Below are 8,207 nucleotides of genomic sequence, written 5' to 3' on the forward strand. Positions count from 1 at the left end.
ACTACTGGAAGGAAAACATCCAAAAGACACGTTTAAGTGTTTCTTTTATAGCACTTTATCTATTTGTGTCAACATATTTCAATTACAATACATATTTTTCTCCATAAATCTCCTCAGTACCACTTACACACACCAAACTTTACATTTTTATTCCTGTCTATAGCTGTTCATATATACCTAATTTGCTTGATTATATACAACATTGTATTTTCCCCAAAATGCTGAAATTAAAATGATTAAAACAAGAATTTTGAAACTGACATTATCCAGTGTTTAGAGTTGTGTACTAGAAATCTATGCAAATTAGCGCATATTTCATTAAATAATGACTCATTTGGTCATGTACACCTAACATTTTAGAAAACTTGTAATACAAAAAAATGTTTGCAATTATCAATGTAATCAATCAGCTGGATAAGGCGATAAATAATAGTATTTTTTTATTTTTATTTTTACCCTATTCACCTGCATTGTCTCACATTAAGGTGGTTTGATATGTTGAGATATAGCTGTGCCTTTAAAAAAGCAACAGGGTGACAAATATAGTTAATTACCAGGCATGCTCAAGGCAAGGTCACCATACTACAAGGTACTTATTATACAGATAATTTATGTATTTATTCCTTTATATATAGCCTACTATATATATATATATATATATATATATATATATATATATATATATATATATATATATATATATATATATATATATATATATATATATACACATATGCTGTTTTGGTTTGCTGTTTTCAACACTGATATATCTTTGTCTGTAGACAACCCTAAGAAAATATGTTTTTCTTTTTTGAGTGGTGTTGTTCATTATTTTTAAAAGAGAGAAAGTTATGATGATAACAGTGTTGACATTAAATACATGTACATTTTGTGTTTTTATTAAAATGTGTTTACCAATGTATATTGAAACATATGGAGAAAATAAAAATACTACATTCTTATTTCCATTTTTTGTTTAAAATAAAATTTCAATTTGTAATACAGCATGGAGAAAGAAAGCTTTTCACAAAAAATGAAGATATTAAATCATATACAAATAAAAATAAAGTTACTGGATTTTTGTATAAGTGTTTAGAAAAATGCTTAATACAATAAAAGAATGGCATCATATATATATATATATATATATATATATATATATATATATATATATATATATATATATATATATATATATATATATATATATATATATATATTATTATTATTTTTTTTTTTTTCACATATTCATTAAAAGTCTGTTTTTACTCATAGGGAGGGGCACAAAACCCAACCTTTTAGTGGAAATACCCATGTGAAGTTTTCAGAAGGGACCAGAAAAAACATGATTGCTTAAGAATAAATCTTGGCAAAAATATATATATATATAACCCCCCACAAAATACTGTAATGTCTGTGTGAAACTTTAGCAAGTTTCAAGACTGTGAGGTTCCCCTTTCTGCTGAGTGGTTTCACATTGATGTGTGTGCAGCTGTATGAGTGAGTATAGCCTCAGGGTGAAGGTGAATGGCTACATCATCTTTCAACCAGCCTTTATTATTGTTCACCCGATCAATGGCTGCTAATTGATAGTGTTAACCTGTCAGATTTAGAAAAAGAGAGATAACCCCGGGGAGCCATCAAGATAACTTCCCGATACAATGGACCCAGGTAAAGCATTGCCTACAGTTTTTTAATCAAGACTGAGACCATCTTTCATCCCTCATAGCACTGCACAGATTCGCACGGCAAGGAGACACGGTTTCCATGGGAATACCCTCTGTGTCCCTCTTCAGGAGAAGGAGAAATAAAGAGAGAGATATGTGAGAGTGCGATTCTGCTTAGACATCTCAGAGCTAACCGAGCACTGCTGTTTGTTCACAGCATTCTTGACATCATTAAAGTTGAATCTGCTCCCCCGACGCTGCTGCTCTATAATTCACCACTCTCTCATTGAGATGGAGATCACAAGGCTTCGATGAATTTGAAAGAAAGCACGGGGCAAAGTCACACTTCATTCCTCTCGCAGAAATGGCAGAAACTCCCTCGGGCAGAAGACACTGAGGTGTGCAGTTATGAAGGGGCTACGCATGTCGACATTCGCTGTCAGTATAAGCACGTATGGGTCGTTAGATCTAGCAGAAGGGGAGCTGGAGTAAGAAGTCAGAAAGGTGCCCTTGGGCAGATATTCTCTCCATATGCCTTCTCTGACAGAACTTCTCATACAGTAGTCTCTACCAGGGGCGCTGCACAAGATCCCGGGCCTATAGGCAGTCCTAATGGGCTATATATTCAGGGTTAAGATGTTCGGCAGTCTGTGTGCCCGTAATATAATATATATTCCAGGCTTTTCAATGGCCCTCTCTTCCTTTGGGGCCTTGGTAATCAGTACTGGTTTTACCCCCAGTCCGATGCCCCTGGTCTCTACACCAATCTTCTTTGCTTGATGGAAACTGTTTACATTAAATATCTTGAATGAACATAAAATATCAATAGCTAAAATTTGTCATCATTGTAACATTTACCTATTTAGATTACAATTATTTTTTTTGTTTTTGAAAGAAGTCTCTTATGCTCACCAAGGTTGCATTTATTTCATTAAAAAAACAGTAATAATAACTATTTTGAAACATAATTACAATTTAAAATAACTGTTTTCTACTTGAAAATATATTTTAATTTATTCCTGTGATGTCAAAGCTGAATTATCAGCAACATTTATGCAAAAACTATTTATTTTACAACATCAGTGTCACATGATCCTTCAGAAATCATTCTGATATATTGATTTGATGCCTAAGAAACATTTATTATCAATAATGAAAACAGTCATGATGTTTAATATTTTTGTGGAAACCATGATACGTTTTGAAGGATTAAATTATATGAAATTATATGATTTTTGAATATTAAAGGGTTAGTTCATTGAAAAATCAAAATTATGTCATTATGTCATTATTAGCCCTCTTGTCGTTCCAAACCAGTGAGACCTCCATTCATCTTCGGAACACAATTTAAGATATTTTAGATTTGAAGCATCGAAAATAGATTTTGGTCCGAAAATAGCAAAAACTATGACTTTATTCAGCATTGTCTTCTCTTCCGTGTCTGTTGTGAGAGAATTCAAAACAAAGCAGTTTGTGATATCCGGTTCGCGAACGAATCATTTGATGTAACCGGATCTTTCTGAACCAGTTCACCAAATCGAACTGAATCGTTTAAAACGGTTTGAGTCTCCAATATGCATTAATTCACAAATGACATAAGCTGTTAACTTTTTTAATGTGGCTGACCCTCCCTCTGAGTTCAAACAAACCAATATCCCAGAGTAATTCATTTACTCAAACAGTACACTGACTGAACTGCTGTGAATAACTGGAATAACTGACTCCAGGCCGTTGAATTATTAGAAAATAATGCACACCTGAGGTGGTGATCGTGAAGCGGTGTGCATTATTTTTCTAATAATACAAAGCCCAGAGTCAATTATTCCTCGTATACTGTTGCCACACCTCAATAAATCGATCAGATGATATATTTAAAGGGATTCGTCCAGTTTTTGCACTTAAATTGCTATTGTGAGTAGGATTATTTCTTCTGCATCTCATACAACGCCTATTTTGCTAGTTACAAAATGTAATTTTAAAGCTGGTAATGGAGGCTTGAGCCGTTGATAGCATTCTAATGCAGTTATTAATTAAGTTATTTGAAAGAGAACGAGAGAGAGAGAGGGAAAGAGAGAGCTTGTAACACCTCTGTGTCCCTCAACAGTGTTTTGCAACAGCTTCTCTTAACAGCGCTGTTATTACCTCGCTAGTGAAAAATGTCATAGATAGCCTTTAAATTGCTACACTATATAGGCTAACTGATAAAATCGTCAGGGCAGCACTGACAATACCTTTTTTGAGCAAATTGAGTGACCGTTATTACAGTTAACTATGCGAAGTGATATGAAACTTTAGTGATGTGTCGTTCTTGAAAGATTCATTCATTTTGAACGAATCTTTAATTTGACTCGAGAAGAACGAGTCGTCTTGGGGAGTGATTCGTTCAGTCGCGCATGCGCAATATTCTATAGGTTATTTTCTGCTAGTAGTAATTCACCTGTGTCAGTCAATGCCGTCTTGAGCCGTAAAGAGAATTGATTAGTTCTTAGTTCGGGTCTATCCATAGACACTAAAAGAAATGGACACAGCGACCCCATTGGATTCAACAGAGACAAATGAAGTCAATTAGAAGCACGCACTTCCTGGGGGTCGAGTGTACTGCGCAGACTCAAACTGAGTTTGATGACATAGATGTCACGTGAGCAACCTGTCTGACAATTGTAAGTCTTCTAATCGCTGTGCCAAGAGAAATTTGAATCACCCACCGAGTCTTGCAGACGTTGTTGAATAATGTCCCGTTGCTTTTTTTTAGAGCTGAAGATCTTTGCCCGAACCCGATGGGACCCGATGGGTCTCTGTGAGTAAAGGTTTTTCAAATGATAACTAAATATTCATTGAGTCTTAAATGCATAATGTGGACAGAGTATATACGCTAATGTTGGCATTATTCTTTTATTAAATGTCAGTTGCTAGTGGCGAAGCAAATCCGGCAGAGCCTTTATCTTAATTCTGATATTGCCAAATACAAATCTTAATTTAAAGTTTATATTAATTTAATTTGTTTAAAAAACTCATTTTTATTGGTGCGTTGGTCTATTTATAGGCTAAATGAGCCTATGTCTATTTAGAGTGCTGAGATGTTACAATGTTACAGGATTTATTTTATTTCTTTATTCCAACTTCCAAGTGGCCTAGTCTACATTAGTTATGAATAAATTATGTTAAAATATGTATAAATGACTCATTCTTGACACAAGGAAAAAGAGCTGTGTGTGCACGCTCATTTGAATAATGTCGGGCTGTAAACGGGTTCGGTCTTTTAAAAAGCTGTCTATCCAAATGTTATTGTCAGGCACGGGCCGAAACCTGTCGGGCTCGGGTCCTGTCGGGCCAAACTTTTAAGGCCCGATTACAGCTCTAGTTGCTTTTACAGACTCTCTATGGGCTTCTCCCTTGGCTTCATGCCTCCACGTCCACCCGATTGCCTCATAGATAGTACAGTAATTTCTCTACTGTGCGACTGAGAGTCACAGGTTATGACACAATCGTTAGCCTATTTTTTTTTACAAAAACTGCTTCTATGGGGCCACAACGCAAGATACAAAGTAATGGGGCCTTTTATACATTTTCGTGTTTCTTTAGAAATAATGAATGGTCAAATGGACTCTTTAAATGCCTCAGATGTAAAGTTATTCGCTGTCAAAGTGACAAATGGGATGAATGAATGGGAGTAAATGGGTGGGGGTCCGCTATTTTTGCTTTATTTGCTTGATCTAAAAATACTTTTTAAAGAAATACGATAAAAAAAATTTGTCCACCTTTCTGTCAATGGTGACAAACAAGTCCTCCTTGTATTGACAGGCGGATCATCTGGGCCTGCTGGGTTGTAAAACACATCTGTTTCAGCTTCACCAGCAGTTACTGAAGCATCTCCTAAATTGTCTGAGCTCATAGTTAGCCTCACACTGCCACTTCATTCACTCTCTTAAGACCGCGGAGGGCATTTGAATTGGTCACGGTGATAAGAACTCCGCTGCAATAAATCCATGGATCAGTGAATCCCTCGCTGAAAAGGTCGTCATGCATGCTAAATCAATCACATTTAATTTTCACCACCATCATCAGAAAAAAACTAAACAAAAAAAAAAAAACAAAAAAAAAACATAAAGAGCAAAAGATCTAAGATTCAAGTAGAGTTAGGCCTGGTTCACACGGGACGATTTGAAAATTGTCGGCAGATTTTCCAAACCTGAGAGACCCCACACACGGCGATAAAAAATCACGGGTCTAACAGTTTTGGTCGCTCCGTGTGTGGTGTGCAGCCACACGGCAATATCAACACATCACACACGAACCGATTTGACTCCCGAGCATTCCCAGGTCAGACGGGAAATCTCGCAAAATCCCTCGAGATCAAACGTGACTTTAGAGTAAACAATCATGGCGGACAAAGAGGATGAAGTGGCCATAGTTTGTGCTTTATTTTTAACGGGGAAAAAAACATAAGAAAAATAAGAAAAGGCGATGGTCAAAGAGGTGGAGACGACGCGAGCATGGACTATACTTGCTATATCATGATATGGAGATAAGTTGTCGTTTTATCTCATAGAAATGTTGTTACGTACTACACAGATTAATAACCGTTGAAATAAACGTTCATATATTAGTTTCCATGTACTCTGGTGGACTGCAGTTGTGGATGTAGTTATGCCCATCGACTTTATTTGTATTTGTTATATTATATACGCCGGCTGTTTTGATTTTGTTTCCCGGTACTATCACTGCCTCGTCACCTCGCTTTCTGATTGGCTACACGCCACAGTCCACAGGCTGCGTGATTGTTTGTCCTCGGGGGACACCACACATGAGAAGAAATCGGGCAAAATAAATCCAACATGTTGGATATCCCCGATTTGAGATCGGAGCGGTCCCGACATTCTTCCAAGCAGAGGAGATTAGTCTTAACACACCACACACGGCAGGAATATTTGATCAGATTATTTTACGATAATCGGAGCATCCTAAGATTGTCGGAAGGGCTGAATCGGGGCTAAAATCGGCCCAATTATCCTGCCGTGTGAACCAGCCTTTAGATAACAGAAATCTCCAAGCATGCACTACTGGGTTTTGTTCCGCACTCTTTTCTTGTTATACCTCTCCGTCATTTCAAGTAACTTTGAATCCTCCTGCTATGGTTTATCCTTGGCTGATTCATTCACAGTTTTAATTCCATACATCAGATCCACCGCTGAGCCACATCAGGACGAGCCGGGGCGAGTGACGCATCATCAGGTTGAACCCCTTGCACAGCCCCAAGGGAAAGAAACAGTGACACTCGTCAGAGTCAATCATGAAATACTCAAGCATTTCTAAGAATGACATTCGCTCGGATTTAAATGACTGTATTACGCAAAAATTAAGAGTAAATTAATTTCTCATTGGAAAAGCTCTGTTGCAGTGCGGTCTGCCTTTTGTTTTTGCACTTTCCTCTAATGCAGGCTTTGATTTATGGTATTGCTCAATGAAAGTGTGAGATTGAAGTCACAGAGCACTTCCCATCACAGCCCCACCACTGACTTTGACCTCAGACACCGCCGGGCTCTCATCTGTCACAGCGCTCACATCTGTCAGTATCCAGGCTGCTGTGCTTATAGACAGGGATCTTTTTTATCCCGAATCATTGATTCACTGAATAATTTATCATTGTTAATTGACAAATTGTTTCTTCTCTTGCTCATGTTTCCTGTGACGGCTAGGCCTGAGTTCATTCTGATTTTGTTTGCATTTGCTATGACATTGTGGGTTATGAGGCGGGAATATTTCCAGCACCTGGAAGAGATGCTTTTGTATTACAGTTTTTCTCAATTGCTTTGGCAAATTTTTGTCTTAACATTCCTTCAATTTTAAAGTGCAACTATCAAAGCTGTTTTACTGGTCATCAAAACTCTATTGCATGTCCAATATATTGCATGCCTGGGTCAAAATGTTTGTTATATACAAATTTCATTTTGTTCCACATTTTAATTCAGACTGGCTGCTTACTATACTCTACTAACAATGTCAGTTTTTTTCTAGCTTAATGCTATTGTGTTTTTCTTTAGAATTACTGGGAAAAGAAAGTTGATTGTAAAAATTATAATTCCTATTTCATTATTATGGCACTTCATTTGCTAATATAGCAGACTGTCAGATTTGTATAATTGGATGGATTAGTTTACACGATGGCTCTCATGATGACTGAAAGTTTATATATTTTGAAATGTTTGACGGTTCACACTGAGAATCTACTCATTAGTTTTGATCAGTAAGCCACGAGCATTTATTTTCTGTGCACATTTCAGACGATTGTACTTACACTTATGTGTGTTTTTTTATGAATTTCTAGAACATATTCTTCAATACCTGGGTCAGTTTTTCAAAACTCTTCCCACAGTTCTCAATTTTTAGCTTGGCACTGTTGTAACTTTCACATCCAAACTGCATTAAAACTACCAAAACACATTATGCATTTTTGTCTTAAATCAAACATTTTTCCATAATACTAGCAAAGGCTATGTCCCAACAAACACTCTATTCCACTTATAAAACCATTGACCTAAA

The sequence above is a fragment of the Carassius gibelio genome, chromosome A3 (genome assembly GCF_023724105.1).
Source record: "Carassius gibelio isolate Cgi1373 ecotype wild population from Czech Republic chromosome A3, carGib1.2-hapl.c, whole genome shotgun sequence".
NCBI classification, from domain to species: Eukaryota; Metazoa; Chordata; class Actinopteri; order Cypriniformes; family Cyprinidae; genus Carassius; species Carassius gibelio.